Raw genomic sequence first — 20,597 nt, forward strand, 5'->3', positions numbered from 1 at the left:
TGAGGAGAATCTGAAATTCAGCAAATTCAAATGATTTGCCCAGGCAGTAAGTTTCAGAGCTGGGACATGAAACTAAGATTGCCTTCAAAGACTACACTATTAATCAAGAATATACTATTAGTCATTCTTTCTTTTAATTTTCTCTTTCTTTATGTGTTAATCAGAAAAAAAGAAATAACAGTAAATTAAACACAATGCGGTTTTTCCAGGTATTGTACCTTATTTTCCCTGTCTTGTAGGTTTTGGTGAGGAATAAAATGGATTGGTTGAAAATGTCATATGAGGAAAGTATGAATACTTATTGAACGATATTGGGATTCTATTTAATAACATAAATCATTCTAAGATCCTAATACAGTAGTATTTTTCTGATTACTTGGTGTTTAAAATAATTGATAATAATAGCAAACAAGTCTATAGAATTTAGTAGCTGCCAGGCACTCTTCTACGTGCTTTACACATATCAGGTCATTTAATTCTCATCATATGACTATGAAATAGTCTGCTGGTTATGGCACAAGCATAGGTCAAGCTGCTAACAGAAAGAGAAGAAAAGTACATTTCCTAGAGAACACAGAAGTGTATCTTCCACTTGTTTTATAGTTCGTGGTAGGGATATAAGCTCCACTCAGTCATCACCGAGGGACTAGGACTAGTATAATGATTCTGTCATTCTCAACAGGAAGCTTCCACCTCTGGCTCCAGTGCAGCTGCATCAGTTATTGCCAATTACTAACTAAAGATAAGGGGCAAACAGAGAGAGGAGCCAAGCTAAGTTTCTTTAAGGGGGAATCTAGAAATAACATCCATTACTTTTCATACGCTACTGATGGGAATTCAGACACATGGCCACACTTGGTTGCAAGAGAGGCTGGGAATTCAACTCCGCAGGATGTCCATATGACTTTAAAACTCGCAAGTGTCTGCTACTGAAAGGGAGAAAGGGAACATGGATATTTTAAAACAAAAGATTTTAGCACAGGTAAGTTTAGTGGTAGAGCCAGGATTAATCCAAGGTAGTGTGGCTTCAGAGATTGTGGTCTTCATCACCATGCAATGTTGCCTACAATAAAAATTTTGAATATAGTATATACAAAAGAATTTTTCCAAAAACATCTGTCTTTTTTCTTACATGTACCAGTTGCTCCAGTTTGGTCTCAGAAACTTTTTAAAAAGAATTTTAGGGAATGATTAGTACTTCTTTATTCCTTTGAAAATCTAATAGATAGATAGATACAGATAAATAGAGATAGATATCTATATCAATATCTATAATATTTATAGCTATATTATATCTATATTTAGATTTTATATATCTCTCTATATAGATCTTATATATCTATATATAAAATAAGCATCTTATCATAGCTTAGGTTTCCTTATTCTGTTGACATCTTAAAATTATATTTCTTTAGCCTTTCAAACCCTTTATTTTTAAAACTTCATGTCGCAACTTGAAGTTTACTAAATGTATAATAGACACAAGAAAATAAGTAGGTTAGAGTTCTTCCTTATAATGTGTTTATTGTTGAACAGATTTTCTTATAGACTGTTAAATCTACAAGCAATAAAACCACCTGACATAGTGCTAATTTTCCATTCTCTCACTCCCAATACTGAACTATTAACTGAGAAGCATCATATGACTAAAAACTGTAGTCACATCATTGCCTGCATTATATTTGATGATGAGGGTCACTGCACCCTTATGTGACTTAGCACAACTGGAGAGATGTTGAATTCATCACAACTAACTTCTGTGATATTATAGATGATGGTTGCATGTTCAAGAAAAATACTTGACATCAAGACAATGCAGTTCCCAAATATAATTTATCATAAAGGTCAGCTTCCTTAATAAATTGTGAGTAATTGCCCTGAAAACTCACCTTTTATGGTTTATAGTGATGCTACATGTTACACTCTGCCTAAGGTTGTTGGATTATCTGGTGCATTGATATGCAACAGGAGATCATGTAAGACATTTTTAAGTCTCAACCTAATTTCTGCTAGTTATTCCACTTCATGGTTTAGTACAGAATTAGTGGCTCTTGAATGTAGTGTCAAATAAATAAATCAGCTTTCAAATGACATTATTTCCACACTTAAACCACTGGTAGTCATTCATTCTTCCAGCCATTGATGCATTTTGCAAATCCTTGTGCATTAATTAGTATGTCTCTTGTATAAGGTATGAAAAAGAAAATTAAGGCACACCCACTGTTCTTGAAGGATTTAAAATTATTTTCAGATATAAGATAAACACCTTGTAAATTAATGTAAAAGGTATTATATAATTTACTATATAATTAAAACTACACTTTATTTTTATAGCAAATCAAGAAAGAGATGATTGCTGTTTGGCATTTTTAGAGAATGATTTCAGGAGACAGTAGGAATATATTTGATATATTGTAAAAAAATGATTGGGGAGATAAAGGAAATGGGAGTGGGCATTAAAGGAAGAATCTCTGAGCAATATCACAAGGGTAGGATGTAGCAAATTTTGTTGAAGAATGAGTGAATAGAAAAGCAGGCTACAGTGGAGGCTTCTGCTGTGAGACAGGAGGCAGCACGCACGGCAAGGTGGTTTGCAACAGGAAGGCAGAGATTTGAAGAGCCTGGGTAACATATAGATGTTCTCAGATTTTCCCCTGAAAACTCTCATGAAAATGTTTTGAGAGTAAACTTGATGGTTTGTATTTGACTTCAGCTTTGGCAGAGCTTTTACCCAAATATTACATTATGTCTTTCTTTTATGTTTGGAGTAAATCTATCTGTACAATTTTATGAACATTTGTAGTTATGGCTTTCAATTTCTCATTTCAGAAGAACCTTAATGGATCTCTTCTTTACTGAAAGATACGAGGATTATAAGAGTTGGCAGGGTTTTTTTTAGTTAGTAATGTTATTACTTTTAGATTTGTTATTTTTATTTTAAAAATCTTTATTGAGATATAATTGACATTCCATGAAACATGCCCACTTAAAGTGTATTTTATAACAGCTTTAGTCTAATCACAGAGTTGTGCAACTGTCATTACTCTTTATTTTTCCCCACTCCAACCCACCCCCAGCCCTAAACAGCCACATTTCTACTTTCTGTCTCTATAGATTTACCTACTCTGAACTTTTCATATAATACATGGTCTTCTATGACTAGCTTTTCAAGATTCTTTCATATCGTAAAATGGAGCAGTGCTTCCTCCTTTGTTATTGCAAAAATAATATTTTTTGTAGAAATACAGTACATTTTGTTTATTCATTTACTGATCGATGGGCATTTGGGTTGTTTTCATTTCTTGGTTATTGTGAACAATGCTACTGTGAACATTTGTGTACAAGTTTTTGCATGGACATGTTTTTATTTTTTGGATATGTGGCTAGAAGTAGAATTGCTGGGTCATATAGGAATTCCTATATTTGACATCTAGTTTTTCAACATGAATATTTCATTTTACATTCCCATCCTCTGTGCATGAGGGTATTTCTCCATATCCTTGACAACACTTGCTATTTTCAATTACTATTGTTAGAGCTATCCTAAGTGGGTATGAAGTAATAGTTCCTTGTTTTCTATTTGCATTTCATGTAAGGGTAATGATGTTAAGCCCAGTTTTCTGTGCTGATTGACCACTTATATACCGTTTTTGGAAAAATGTGTGTTAAAATCCTTTGCACATTTAAACTTGGGGGTTGTATGTCTTTTTATTTCCCAGTGTCCTATTGTCAACATCATTTGTTGAAAAGACTATCCTTATGGTTTCAGGTCTAACATTTAAGTCTTTAATCCATCTTGAATTAATTTTTGTATAAGGTGTAAGGAAGGGATCCAGTTTCAGCTTTCTACATATGGCTAACCAGTTTTCCCAGCACCATTTATTAAATAGGGAATCCTTTCCCCATTGCTTGTTTTTCTCAGGTTTGTCAAAGATCAGATAGTTGTAGATATGCAGCATTATTTCTGAGAGCTCTGTTCTGTTCCATTGCTCTATATCTCTGTTTTGGTACCAGTACCATGCTGTTTTGGTTACTGTAGCCTTGTAGTATAGTTTGAAGTCAGGTAGTGTGATGCCTCCAGCTTTGTTCTTTTGGCTTAGGATTGACTTGGCGATGCGGGCTCTTTTTTGGTTCCATATGAACTTTAAAGTAGTTTTTTCCAATTTTGTGAAGAAAGTCATTGGTAGCTTGATGGGGATGGCATTGAATCTATAAATTATCTTGGGCGGTATGGCCATTTTCACGATATTGATTCATCCTACCCATGAGCATGGAATGTTCGTCCATTTCTTTGTATCCTCTTTTATTTCATTGAGCAGTGGTTTGTAGTTCTCCTTGAAGAGGTCCTTCACATCCCTTGTAAGTTGGATTCCTAGTTATTTTATTCTCTTTGAAGCAATTGTGAATGAGAGTTCACTCATGATTTGGCTCTCTGTTTGTTATTGGTGTATAAGAGTGCTTGTGATTTATGTACGTTGATTTTGTATCCTGAGACTTTGCTGAAGTTGCTTATCAGCTTAAGGAGATTTGGGGCTGAGACAATGAGGTTTTCTAGATATACAATCATGTCATCTGCAAACAGGGACAATTTGACTTCCTCTTTTCCTAATTGAATACCCTTGATTTCCTTCTCCTGCCTAATCGCCCTGGCTAGAACTTCCAACACTATGTTGAATAGGAGTGGTGAGAGAGGGCATCCCTGTCTTGTGCCAGTTTTCAAAGGGAATGCTTCCAGTTTTTGCCCATTCAGTATGATATTGGCTGTGTTGTCATAGATAGCTCTTATTATTTTGAGATACGTCCCATCGATACCTAGTTTATTGAGAGTTTTTAGCATGAAGGTTGTTGAATTTTGTCAAAGGCCTTTTCTGCATCTATTGAGATAATCATGTGGTTTTTGTCTTTGGTTCTGTTTATATGATGGATTACATTTATTGATTTGCATATATTGAACCAGCCTTGCATCCCAGGGATGAAGCCCACTTGATCATGGTGGATAAGCTTTTTGATGTGCTGCTGGATTTGGTTTGCCAGTATTTTATTGAGGATTTTTGCATCAATGTTCATCAAGGATATTGGTCTAAAATTCTCTTTTTTGGTCGTGTCTCTGCCAGGCTTTGGAATCAGGATGATGCTGGCCTCATAAAATGAGTTAGGGAGGATTCCCTCTTTCTCTATTGATTGGAATAGTTTCAGAAGGAATGGTACCAGTTCCTCCTTGTACCTCTGGTAGGATTTGCCTGTGAAACCATCTGGTCCTGGACTCTTTTTGGTTGGTAAGCTATTGATTATTGCCACAATTTCAGAGCCTGTTATTGGTCTATTCAGAGATTCAACTTCTTCCTGGTTTAGTCTTGGGAGGGTGTATGTGTTGAGGAATTTATCCATTTCTTTTAGATTTTCTAGTTTATTTGCATAGAGGTGTTCGTAGTATTCTCTGATGGTAGTTTGTATTTCTGTGGGACCAGTGGTGATATCCCCTTTATCATTTTGTATTGTGTCTATTTGATTCTTCTCTCTTTTCTTCTTTATTAGTCTTGCTAGTGGTCTATCAATTTTGTTGATCCTTTCAAAAAACCAGCTCCTGGATTCATTAATTTTTTGAAGGGTTTTTTGTGTCTCTATTTCCTTCAGTTCTGCTCTGATTTTAGTTAATTCTGGCCTTCTGCTAGCTTTTGAATGTGTTTGCTCTTGCTTTTCTAGTTCTTTTAATTGTGATGTTAAGGTGTCAATTTTGGATCTTTCCTGCTTTCTCTTGTGGGCATTTAGTGCTATAAATTTCCCTCTACACACTGCTTTGAATGTGTCCCAGAGATTCTGGTATGTTGTGTCTTTGTTCTCGTTGGTTTCAAAGAACAAAGAAAACCTAGGCATTACCATTCAGGACATAGGCATGGGCAAGGACTTCATGTCTAAAACACCAAAAGCAATGGCAACAAAAGCCAAAATTGACAAATGGGATCTAATTAAACTCAAGAGCTTCTGCACAGCAAAAGAAACTACCATCAGAGTGAACAGGCAACCTACAAAATGGGAGAAAATTTTTGCAACCTACTCATCTGACAAAGGGCTAATATCCAGAATCTACAATGAACTCCAACAAATTTACAAGAAAAAAACAAACAACCCCATCAGAAAGTGAGCAAAGGACATGAACAGACACTTCTCAAAAGAAGACATTTATGCAGTGAAAAAACACATGAAAAAATGCTCACCATCACTGGCCATCAGAGAAATGCAAATCAAAACCACAATGAGATACCATCTCACACCGGTTAGAATGGCAATCATTAAAAAGTCAGGAAACAACAGGTGCTGGAGAGGATGTGGAGAAATAGGAACGCTTTTACACTGTTGGTGGGACTGTAAACTAGTTCAACCCTTGTGGAAGTCAGTGTGGCGATTCCTCAGGGATCTAGAACTAGAAATACCATTTGACCCAGCCATCCCATTACTGGGTATATACCCAAAGGACTATAAATCATGCTGCTATAAAGACACAGGCACAGGTATGTTTATTGTGGCACTATTCACAATAGCAAAGACTTGGAACCGACCCAAATGTCCAACAATGATAGACTGGATTGAGAAAATGTGGCACATATACACTATGGAATACTATGCAGCCATAAAAAATGATGAGTTCATGTCCTTTGTAGGGACATGGATGAAATTGGAAATCATCATTCTCAGTAAACTATCGCAAGGACAAAAAACCAAACACCGCATATTCTCACTCATAGGTGGGAATTGAACGATGAGAACACATGGACACAGGAAGGGGAACATCACACTCTGGGGACTGTTGTGGGGTGGGGGAAGGGGGGATGAATAGCATTAGGAGATATACCTAATGGTAAATGACGAGTTTATGGGCACAGCACACCAGCATGGCACACGTATACATATGTAACTAACCTGCACATTGTGCACATGTACCCTAAAAGTTAAAGTATAATAATAATAAAATAAAAAAAAATTAATTAAAAAAAGAAAAAAAAAGACTATTCTTTCACCCATTAAATTGTCTTGGCATCCTTGTTGCAAATCAATTGACCATAAATGTATGAATTTCTTTTTGGACTTTCAATTCAATTTCTTTAACCTATATGCTTATCCCTACGCCAATACCATGTAATCATAATTACTGTAGCTTTGTAGTAACTTTTTAAATCAGTAAGCATGAGTCTTCCAATTCTTTTTTATTTTCAAGATTGTTGTGGCAATCATGAGTCCCTTTTATTTTCATATGAATTTTAAGATCAGCTTGTAAATTTGAAAAAAGCCAACTGAGATCTTGATAGGGATTATACTAAATCTCTAAATATATTTGGAGAGTATTGCCATCTGTGGTAGGCAATAATAATCCCCCAAAGATTTCTATATCCTGGTCCCCAGAAACTATGGGTATATTATGTTATATAGCAAAGTGAAGTTAAGGTTGCTAATCAGCTGACATTAAATAGGGAGATTTATTTGGATTATTGAGGTAGGCCACTGTAAACAGGAGTGATCCTAAACATAGTGAGGGAGTCAGAAGAGTCAGTGTCAGAGCAATGGGATACAAGAAAGATTCGACCAGACATTGCTGGTTTTCAAGATGGACAGGTCCATAAGCCAAGGACTGTAGGCAGTCTCTAGAAACTGGAAAGGAAGAAAAAACAAATTATCTCTTAGAGTCTACAGAAAGGAATGCTGCCCTATTTGCATCTTGATGTCAGCCTGATGAGAATCATTTTGGACTCCGAACCTCCTTAATTTATGGAACTTTTTTATACCATCAATAATAATTGAATATGCCACTTTAATAATCATGCACTTTCCAAGTTATGAACATGGGATTATGTCTTCATGTGTTGGTCTCATTATTGAGCTTTCGTTCAATGATGTTTTCTAGTTTTCAGTGTACAAGCCTTATACTTCTTTATTAAAATTTATTTCCAGTAATTTTATTCTTCTTGATGTTAGTGTAAATACAATTATTTTCTTAATTTCAGCTTTGGATTGTTTATTACCAGTGTATGGAAATAAAATTGATTTATGTCTATTTATCTATATTCTACAACCTTGCTTAACTTACTTATTAGATCTAGATTTTATCTGTGAATGTTTTAGGATTTTTCTATACCATCTCAGATTGAGAAACACTCCACAAAATAACTGGCCATTATTCTTGAAGTGTGTTAACACCATAAGATAAAACAAGACTTAACAATTCTCGTATAGTAAAGGAGACATGATAATTAAATGTAATGTATGGTTCTGCATTGGATCCTGTGCTACAGAAAGGACATTAATGGAACACTCACCAAAATGTGAACAATTATTTAGATTAGGTAGTAGTATTGTATCATTGTTAATGTCTTGGTTTTGATCATTGTAATGTGGTTTAATGGGATGCTAATATTTGGGGAAGCTTGGTAAAGGTTACATGGGAATTCTTTGCACCTTTATAGCAACTTTTTATAAATCTGAGATTATTTCAAAAATAGAAGTGAAAAATGAAACAATTAATTTTCTGAAATGATATATTTTTTTTTTTTTTTTGAGATGGAGTCTCACTATGTTGCCCAGGCTGGAGTGCAATGGCACTATATAGGCTCACTGCAAACTCTGCCTCCCAGGTTCAAGCGATGCTCCTGCCTCAGCCTCCCAAGTAGCTGGGATTACAGGCATGCACCACCACACCCGGATAATTTTTGTATTTTTAGTAGAGACGGGGTTTCACCATGTTGTCCAGGCTGATCTGGAACTCCTGACCTCAGGTGATCTGCCCACCTCGGCCTCCCAAAGTGCTGGGATCACAGGCGTGAGCCACCACGGCTGGCCGAGATGATATTCTTTCCTTCTGTACTGCAATCTTTCCCCATTACACTGATATTGTACCTTGTGCTATGCACTGGGTGGAAAATAACAATCAACATTCATAGTTGCTTAGAAAAAAGCTCATAATTTGGTAGAGGAAAGAGATACTAAATGTATAAATCAAGAATGATTTGAAAATCCTAAAGTAGAAATACATTTTACTTTATTTTTCATGACCCAGGAATTTCATATGATCTTCTCATGCTTTCAAAACAAATATCAGATAAACAACTACCTTTTCCTGTTTAAACCCACATTGTATATATTCTTGGTTTGAGAAAAACTTACTTTTTCTTAAATTTGTTTCCCTTTCTGTATTTCAACTTTCATGCCAACATACATGCAAACACACACACACACACACACACACACACACCATTTTTCCTCTAGAAATATATTTCCTCTTTCTCTAATGCAAATCATACCATTCCCATCCAGATGATCTTTAAAACTAACACATTCCTTGAAGCTTTCTCAGGAACAGTCTGAAAGACAATTAGTAAACATTCTTACCCTTCTGAATAACAACAATTATATGGTAAGAGATGAGAAAGTCTTAGATAGCAATGGGTATATGCGTATCCACATGCATCTTTATGATTTTTGCATATAAATGGCTTTATGGTACTTTGATTTTTGTCTTACAAGTAAGACAAAACCTAGATTGCCGTGGAACATTCCACATGAGGAAAACAACATGACAACCTCTGCATTTTAATTATAGGAGTGATGTCTCTTATTCATTACATTTTGAGAAAATTTAAAACATAGCTATTATTATTTGTAGACAAAATAGTTGCAGCTACCTGCATTTGAAAGTCAGCTCCCTTGCTTACTAAAATATATGTGATACTAGTGTAAATTATACTTTTGGAATTTGAAAGTTTAATCTCATGAAGAAAAATGAACATTATTTTTTAAAACAGAGTAGAGATTGCTAAATTATTAACATAAAAAATGTTAACACATATTTGGAAAATTGAAATAATGCAGAAATTCATTTGTAAGCTCTTATAGTATCCCCTATTAGAAATAATTTATAATTTCTTACTAGTGACAAAGTTTTGTCTTTCCTAATTAAAATATTTTAGCTATAACAAAAATTTAATGCTAGTGTTTTAGAATATTGAGTCAGATGTTTAGAAATATTTTATTCTTAAAATATTTACTCAGTAAACATTTATTAAAAGCATCCAGATAGATTGCACTAACATCAAAAACCTTAAAGATGAAATAATGACTTGTATTCACACATATAAAATGTGTGACTCTGGACAGACTTCACAAATTTTATTTAGTGCAATTCAATCAAAAAGCCAAAGTCAACTTCTTAGATACATGTTTGATGTGTGCATTTCTCTCTTGGCCAACAAACTGTTACATGTAACTATAAGGGTTTGAATAAACAACTGTAATTTGGAATAAGAGCCAAGCTGCTGTGTTTCCCTTGAGTGTGGTGCTTGGCCCTCATTCAGAGAGCCCAGAGCAGCCCGTCACCGGTGAAAAGAAGCAGAAAGGGTAAGTGGCTCAGCGGCAGGCCTGCTTGGTGTGGGCCTTGAAAGTGTGGATGTGAAACCTAAAATAGGCATTGGAAATAGCTGGATTAATGTGCCACTTTGGTTGCTAAGCTTACCATCTGTGTTGTGTAGTTTTTGACTTTTAATCTGAACTAATGGGAAATCAGAGCAAATATGATAACCCCTTGGAAGTAGATCATCTCCTCTAATCACCTGACTTCGTATTTCATTAATAAACAAGAGTTTTGTTTTGTTTTCAATTAGTCAGAAAGTAGTAGTTTCTTTTTATTTGTTTTTACTCCTTGCTTTACTATCTACACAAGAAGCTTTACCTTCTTTCTTTTCTTAAAAATGTTTGTATTTTATCATGGTATGAATACACATGAGACTACCTTCTTTACAAATGTTTAAGCACACAATACAGTATAGTTGACTATAGGTATAACATTGTTCACCAGAATGTTAAAACTTATTCATCTTGCTTCACTAAAATTTATGCCCATTTATTTGTTAGTAACTCCCTACTTCCCCCTCCCACCAGCTCCTGGTAATCACCATTCTGCTTTTTTGAATCTATGTATATGGCTATTTTAGATATCTCATATAAATGGAATAACGCAGCATTTGTCTTTCTTTGACTGGCTTATTTCATTTAGCATAATGTCCTCAAGTTTTGTTCATGTTGATGCTTACTACAGATTTTTATTCTTTTTTAATGCTAAGTAGTATTTCATTATATGTTTATACCATATTTTCTTTATCCATTTATCTGTTAATTGGCAGTTAGGTTTGTTTCTTCCTCTTGTCTGTTGAGAATAATGCTGTAATAAATGACTTTTTCAGAAAGACACAAAAGGTTATAATTTATATGGAACCATGAAAGCTTCTACACATCAAGGTAAACAATTAACAGAGTGAACAGGCAACCTATGGAATGAGAGAAATGTCTACAAAGCATATATCTGGCAATGGGTTAATATATGAAATATATAAAGAACTCACACAAATCAATAGCCAAAAACCAACTGATAATCCAATTACACAATGATCCAAGGAGTTGAATAGACATTTCTCCAAAGTAAACATGCAAATGGCCAATAGACATACGAGAAAATGTTCAACATTATGAATCATCAGGGAAATGCAAATGAAAATCATGCGATATAACCTCACATTTGTCAGGATGGCCATTGTAACACAACAACAACAATTTCTCGCTAGTGCCAAGACAGAAATTCACACATCAAACTTGTATCTAAGCAGTTGATGTGGGCTTTTGGATTGAATTTCACTAAGCAAAATCTGTGAAGTCTGTCCAGAAGTGAGGATGTGGAGAAATTGGAACTTTTGTGCAGTATTTGTGTAAATGCAGAATGATGCAGTTACGATGGAAAACATGGTGGAGGTGCCTTAAACATTTTTAAATAGAATTATGATATAATCCAGCAATTTAATTTTGGGGGTATTTATCCAAAATAATTGAAACCAGGATCTTGAAGATATGTTAGTGTTACTTCCCTTCTTTTTTGTTTGAAAAATTATTGAATCTATAGAGGTGTTTCTCATCTTGAACTGAACATAGAACATGTATGCATGGCTTCCTCTGGCTGCTTCAGAGAAACAGCAATGCTATAAAATATCTTTCTAAATAAAGTAAGTACAAAGAAATACTTTATTTTATAATTTACTGAAGGAAATTGAAGTAATCTGTATTTGTTCTTATATTCATTTATAAGTCTCAAATGGGTTTTTAGAGTAATTTTAAACAACTTGAAGTGTCAATATCATTTTGAAGAAGTTTCAGTTACCTGTTATGAACTCATAGGTAAAATGATCAGATCTCTGAGATGCCACACTTAGAAGTTAAAGAATATGGTGTTACACTCATTATGTACTTTTTCTTTGTCTTGCACCTGCTGTTCCAGAAAGGAAAGACTGTAAGGTGCTTGAGAAAATAGCTTGGTCTTTGTTTAAAGAAAAGAGAAGTTACCCAGATTAACTTTAGACCCTTGAAACAACGTTGAAGAGTAAGCAGATGAATCAAAACCCTACAAAAATTCCAGCAGCACATTTAATACTTTTTCAGTGATGAATTCAAAACAATGAAATATCAGCACTAGATTTTATTTTCAATCTTTAAAACAAATATTTACCATGGTGATCTTATTTAATAAGTGGATTTATTTAGAAACAAGTGGCTGTAGGTCCATGTTAATTGTGAGGTTGTCTTTGAGGTTACTCTTACCCTAGGATTGTGAAGAAAAGTACAGCACTTTCCCTTATTTGAAGCAAACTCATATACATCAGTAACTTTTCATATCTTCTTTTAGTGCTAAAAAATAGTAAGGAAAAAGAATAGATTGATAATAATTGTGGGCCATTATTTGGTGGTTTAAAAATGATAATTTTATGCTTCTTGTTATAATCTCAGAGTAAATTTCGTATGTCTTCAGCACTTAAAGAACAAGGTACCAGAATCAATTTCCAATGAGGCCAATAATTGAGAAGTGTTGATGATTATAATGATAGTGTAGTTACAAATCTTTTCAAATTCTGTGACATTTTTGTAGCCATAAGAAATCACATATCACTGACAAGTTATACTTCTCCATATGCTTCCTTGATTTTATTTCATCTCACTGAGGAATGATTATTATATATGCATATGAAATATTATTCCTATGTTATAAAAGGATTTTATGCGTACAAATATAAGGAAGGGAAATGTAGCCTCAAAAGAAAAGAAATGGATCATAGTCCACATCTTAACATAAATGCTGATGTAAAAATGAAATACTCACATTTCTAATGACAGATTCAACCATTAATAAGTTGGAACAAGTATTAGCTGATCATGTAGTACTTTTCTTTGGTGTCTTGATGAAGGTTGACATTTTTGACATTAAGGGTTAATTAGTTGCCACTTAGAATGAGGTCACAAATGGCTAATTGCACCTTCAGCTAGGTAATTACTGTCATGTATCAAATTCTCATTCCATGTAATTATACAGGAATCAGGTGCTCTGACTGCTCAACTAGGGATACGTTTGCTTTCCAAGTCTTCTCTGTGGGAATTCTGAAGTTTTACATAGGAGCTGAATTCACTTGCAATTTGACCTGATGACTAATTTGATATGCAGAAGATTCCATGCCACTCTTGAAAATCATGGTCCTAAGGATGTCATCCAGTTCCACTTTAATGTGTCTGGCTTCTCTGATTCTGTAATTTTGCTGCTGTCAGCTCCTATATTCCTGCTAGGAGGTTAGATATTCATTAAATTCATCTGGGCTATTTCAAACCTTCGTCTTCTTTCCCCAAAATAACTACTGAAGGTTAGCTTGTCATCAACATTTACAAAAACGGCTGATGCCTCTTAAGTAAAGAATCAGAGGCAGGGCACAGGTATATAAAAATAACGATTTTTCTGGCAGCGATCCTATATGCATTGGGGCTGACCAGTACCTTGGTCTTGCATCACTGCTCACATAAAAATGAAGTAGTTCAGACATTTTACAAGGAGGAGGACATAATACTTCTACATTTATGTCTCCACTCACATCACTGGACTACACTCCTGGGGTAGACTGGAGAATACATTTTCCTGGCTCTCAAAGGACATACTGTAGGAGATTAATTTAGCTGTGTCTATATTGTCCAATCTGATGCAGCAGTCAATATTAACAGTTAGAGACATTAGGTTCTGCACTAATAGGTGTTACTCCCTCATTAACCAGGTAGTTTAAATATCCGACAGGGCCATGGAAGCCTGAAGTTTATAGGTAGGCCAATCAGCACCTTTTTTTGTCTTGAAGAGAAAATAAGCCTTTATTCAATACAGTTAATGATTTTACACACACACACATAACTTACGTGTGTGTGCAAAATTTTAATGTGTCATATAAAGGTATACTTGCATTTTGTAATTAAAATAGTTGAATATGTGATATTTGGAGTGTGTACAGTCACACTTTGTACATTGGAAAGTCAAGCACAATTATACTTACTGCATGCATGTGATTTATAAGAATACAATATTTTCTCTGAAATTAATAATTAATTTCCAATTCAGACCTTATATGAACAAAACTCACATGGAAGATATTGACAGTCTTAAAAGTGTATTTCAATTTTTTTCCTATGGGAACATAAAATATAATTAGTTTATCTCTTAATCTTTCTTTCTTTTTAATAGTCACACACACAATAATTAACAAATGTATAGTGTTTTAGGGTTTACAAAGAGATTTCAAACATTATCTCATTTAGTTGTCACTATCAACCTGGGAGGAAGGTCTTTTGCAGATGAGATATAGTAAGAAGGTGACAGACAAGTTTTTTGTCTCCAAATTCAAATTTTTTTTACTATGAGAAACTAATCATTTTTAGCTAAAATAGATATAGAATGTTTCAAAATTCCTGATCTAATTGTCAGTTTCAATATGCATTTACTGTATAAAAATGTTATACTTTTGTTATTTTTAATTTAGTTTCAATGAAATTCATTCTAAATATTAAACATTCAACTATAGAGATAAATAATTTTTAGATTGTGCTCTTTTTCTGATCAAACATAAGAAACTTATATATAGTCTATAACTTAAACTGTAGTACATTGGGAAAGATGCCACTGAATTGGACCACTTGAGGACAAATACCAACATCCAACTTGAAGTAAAATTTCTTATCAAACTTCTCATCACAGCCAATAGTACCACTGTATTGCTAGCACACAGGAGTGGAAACTTGGAAGTTATTTTTAAGGCTTCCTGAAGCTTATATTTTAGTAGGAGAAACAGACATTAAACAATACATTATTCAATTCATTATTTAGGCAGGATTGCAAAAAGCATTCCAGAAAAGAGTTGAGTGGTAATAAGAGATCACACAGAAAAGATGGGAGATTAGCCTGGTAAATCAACGAGAAAGAGACATCTCACCTGAGATCTGAAGGGCAACTGGACGAAAGTAGTTAGGTCAATGTGGAGACAAACTTTCTAGGCCAAGGAGACAGCAGATACAAAAGCCTACAGTAGGAAACAGCATAGAGGTGACTAAAAAGGCAGGAGCACAGAATCAGGGAAAAAGTGGCCACAGAGGAAGCACGTAAGTTGGTATGAATTACATCTTTTAGGCCATATGTTATTTTGAGAATTTTGAATTATATTCAAAACTTACTAGAAACCAGTTGATTACTTATAAGCAGAGATTACTTATAAGCAGAGAGACATAATTGTATCTGTCTATGTATCTATCTATCTATCTATCTATCTATCTATCTATCTATCTATTGAAATGGAGTTTTGCTCTTGTTGCCCAGGCTGGAGTGCAGTGGCTCAATCTCAGCTCACTGCAACCTCTGCCTCACGGGTTTCACCATGTTGGGCAGACTTGTCTCGAACTCCTGACCTCAGGTGATCTGCCCGCCTCTGCCTCCCAAAGGGCTGGGATTACAGACGTGACCCACTGTGCCCAGCCTGTGTCCATATTTTTAAAAGATGATTCTAGTTACAGTGTTGATTAAGGATTGCAGTGAAAATTCAGCCATAGAGCTATTTTTGTAATCCAGAGGAGAGGGTATGGTGGATCCAAGAAAGGAGATGACCAACAGGGAAAAGGGGATAACAGTATTACTTAAGAGGTGAGTTTAGCAGGACTTGCTGATCAATTAGATGTGGAGAAGTGAGGGGGTAAGAGCATTCTTTTATTTATTTATTTATTTATTTATTTATTATTTTTTATTATTATTATACTTTAAGTTTTAGGGTACGTGTACACAATGTGCAGGTTAGTTACATATGTATACATGTGCCATGCTGGTGTGCTGCACCCATTAACTCGCCATTTAGCATTAGGTATATCTCCTAAAGCTATCCCTCCCCCCTCCCCCCACCCCACAACAGTCCCCAGAGTGTGATGTTCCCCTTCTTGTGTCCATGTGTTCTCATTGTTCAATTCCCATCTATGAGTGAGAACATGCGGTGTTTGGTTTTTTGTCTTTGCGATAGTTTACTGAGAATGATGATCTCCAATTTAATCCATGTCCCTACAAAGGACATGAACTCATCATTTTTTATGGCTGCATGGTATTCCATGGTGTATATGTGCCACATTTTCTTAATCCAGTCTATCATTGTTGGACATTTGGGTTGGTTCCAAGTCTTTGCTATTGCGAATAGTGCCGCAATAAACATACATGTGCATGTGTCTTTATAGCAGCAGGGGGTAAGTGCATTCTAAGAAGTCTTTCAAGTTCCAGGCTGTGGAACTGGGCAGAAGATAGTGTCACTCAATGAAATACAGCATGCTCAGGAAGAACCAGGTCCATGTTGGGTAGTGGTGGAAAGGGAGATACCGAGTAAAGTTCTGGATATGTTACGTTAGATTGTGAGACAGACGGAGAAGATGAGGCCTAGACAGATGTGTATGTGGAATTGTCCAAGTTTACCATTATTTTAGTATTTTTAAATATACAAATAATTAGTGACAAATGATAAAATAATTCTTAGAATAAAATAGCAAAATATTTCACAGTTTAGGAAAAATAACATGCCTGATATCCTGTAATATATGTTAGATCTATAAAAGGGTTCAATGGATCATTATGGTAATTGGAAGATAAAATGAGTTTTATTCTATTTTCATTAAAGTAATAGTCTCTTGCTTGTTTGGAAGACATCTAAGACCACTAAGTCATAAACTATCAATTCTTTCAAATCGTTGAAACTTCTCAAAAAAGAAACTCAGATCTAAAATAGTGTCCAAGGTTGATGGTAAGCCAAGGGTTAATTGGTGCTTCTGATCTCTTTTTCTTTAAACTTTATTGAGGTAAATTTTGCTAATTATAAAATCAACTATACAAGGATACGGTTTATTTTTGGTAAATTGACACAGTTATGTAAACACCATTAAAATCCAATTTTAGAACATTTCTATTATGTAAAAACGTTTCATTATGCTATTTACAGTAATCATTATTCTCACTCCCAGGCTCAGGCAACCACTGATCTGCTTTCAGTCTCTATATTTTTATTCTCTGGAAATTTTATAAAAATGAAATTATGTAATATGTAGTATATCATATCTGGCTTCTTTCCCTTAGCATGATGGTTTTGAAGTTCATTCATATTGTTCCGTTTTATTGTTGAGTTGTGTTCCAATGTATTCACAGACCACATTTTGTTTATTCTTCCACCATTTAAATTGTTTTTGGTTTGGAGTTATTATCAATAATAGTACATTATTATCAATAATGCAAAAATAAAGAACCAGATTATATATTGTACATTCACATACAATTCTGTGTGAAAAGGTATATTTATTTCACTTGGTTAGGTAACTAGTGATGGAATTGCTGAGTTCTGGGGTAAGAATATGCTTTGAGAAACTAACAGACTGCTTTCCAAGGTAACTTCTTTGTTTTCAATGCTTGTCCCCTCCAAAATTCATGTTGAAATCTAATTGCCAATGTAATGGTTTTGAGAGGTGGGGCCTTTAGAGGTGATCAGGCCACGAGGACTTCACATTGTCTTAGTCCATTTCTACTGTTTTAACACAACACCACAGACTAAGTAACTGTAGTAAACAGAATGTTTATTGACTCGCAGATCTGGAGGCTGGAAGTTTCTGATTGAGGGGTCAACATCTGGTGAGCACCTTCTTGCTGCATCAGCACATGGTGGAAGGAAGGAGGGCAAAAAGAGGGCAAGAGAAATGGGGAAGAGTTTGAGCTCACTCATTTATAACAAACCCACTTCCTTGATAACATCATTAATTAACAAGAGTCTTGGTGGCCTAATCACCTCTTAATGATCCCACATCTTAATAATGTTAAAATGGCAATTAAACATCAGCATGAATTTTTGAGGCAGTAACATTCAAACCATAGCAATTCTCATGAGTGGACTTAATGCCTTAGTAAGAAGGCTTTTGGGAGAGGAGTCTCTCTCTTGGCTCTTCCACTTTTTTTACATGAGAGGAGCAGTATTCCTCCCCTCTGGAGGATGCAGTGTTCATGGCAACATCTTGGAAGTGAAGAGCAGGCCCTCACCAGACACCAAACCTGCCACCACTTTGATATTGGACATTCCAGCCCAGAACAGTGAGCCAATAAATTTTGTTCATTATAAATTACCCAGTCTGTGGTCTTCTGTTATATCAGCACAAATGAACTATGAGAGTACCCTTAGCATTTAATATTCTCAGTAGTAGTGTAAGTGGGTTCTAGTTTATCCACATCTTTACCAACCTTTAGTGTTGTCAGTGTTTTTAATTAGACCATCCAGTGGGTATAGAGTGTTATTGAATTGTGATTTTAATTTGCAGTTCCTTAATGGCTAATAATGTTGAACATATACTTATTATTACTTATATATTTCTGGTAAAATATTCACATATTTTGCTCATTTTTAATTGTATCACTTGTCTTCTTAATTTTGAATTTGAGTTTTTTTCATATTTTGTAAATAAATTGTTGACCAAACATAATTTCAAATTTTTTCTGCAAGTTTGTGGCGTGGCTCCCCTTCCTCTTGCCCTTCCCCTTCCCTTTTGCTTCCCTTTCACTTTCCTTTTGCTTCCCTTCCCCTCCCCTTCCTTCCTTCCCCTCCCCTCCCTTCTCTCCCCTCCCCTCCTTCCTTCCCTCCCTCCCTCCCTTCCCTTCCCCTCCATTTCTTTCTTTCTTTTCTTTTTCTTACTTTCTTTTTCTTTATTTATTTTTCTTTCTTTCTTTCCTTTCTTTTCTTTTCCTTTCTTTCTTTATCTTGCTTGCTTTTCTTTTTTCCCCTCCCTCCCTCCCTTCCTTCTTTTCCTTCCTTCCTTCATTTCTCTCTCCCTCCCTCCCTTCCTTCCTTCCTTCCATTCTTTCTTTTGATTAGCAAACATTTTAAATTGTCATGAAGCCATATTTATTAGTTTTTAAAAGATATTGCTTTTGGAATCATAAATGTAAAATATTTGTCTAATCCAATGTCACAAAGATTTTCTTCTATAATTTATTCTGGAAATTTTGTGGTTATTTTAATTGTTATCCATTTTGAGTTATTTTCTGCATGTGGAATAATATATGGCTTAAGAACATTTTTGTATATGAGTATTCAATTGTCCCAGCAGAGTTTGTTGAAAAGAGTATGCATTCCTTATTAAATTGTCTTGGCATCTTTGTCAAAAATCAATTGATTATAACTGTAAGGGTACATTTCAGTACTCAATTCCATTGCATTGATCTATATATCTATCCTACACCAAGACCATATTGTCTAGATGTGTTGTTAGCGAACTAGGGCTCCCTGGACAAATCTAGCCCATTGAAAGTTTTTGTAAATAATGTTTTATTGGAACATAGTCACACGTACTTATTTATGTATTGTCTATGACTGTTTTCACACTAAAATGAGAAATTTGAGTAGTTGTAACAAAGACCATATGACCCAAAAAAGCTAAAATATATACTGCTTTGTCCTTTTGGTCTTTTGGCAATGCTTGATCTAGAGTCTTAGAATTTTCAAATAAGTATTGAAATTAGATAGTAAAATTTGGCAACTTTAGGTCCTTTACATTTCCAAACATAGTTTGTATACCACATTTTCTTTATTCATCTGTTGATGGATACTTAGGTTGATTTCATATCTTGGCTATTATTAGTATTGCTTCAGTAAACCTAGAGTGAAGATATCTCTTCAACATACTGATTGTCTTTCTCTTGGATATATACTTAGCAGTGGAATTGTGGGATTATATGGTAGTTGCATTTTTAGTTTTGAGAGAAACCTTCCTACTGTTTTCCACAATGTCTGTACTAATTTACATTTCCATCAACACTGTATGAGTTCCTATTTCTCCACATCCTTGCCAGCATTTGTTATTCTTCTGTCTTTTCGGTAATAGTCATTCTAATGGGGGTGAGATGATATCTCTTTGTGGTTTTTGTATTAGTTCATTCTCACATTGCTATAATGAAATGCCTGAGACTGGGTAATTTATACAGAAAAGAGGTTGAATTGGCTTATGGTTCTCCAGGCTGTACAGGAAGCATAGCAGCTTCTAATTCTGGGGAGGCCTCAGGAAATTTACAATCATGGCAGAAGGTGACAAGGAAGCAGGCATGTCTTACGTAGCTGGAGCAGGAGGGAGGTCGGGGGTAGGTGCCACACACTTTTAAACAACTAGATCTCACAAGAACTCCCTCATGATCACGACACAATACCAAGGTAGAAATG

This window comes from Pongo pygmaeus, chromosome 14, assembly GCF_028885625.2.
Source record: "Pongo pygmaeus isolate AG05252 chromosome 14, NHGRI_mPonPyg2-v2.0_pri, whole genome shotgun sequence".
NCBI lineage: Eukaryota > Metazoa > Chordata > Mammalia > Primates > Hominidae > Pongo > Pongo pygmaeus.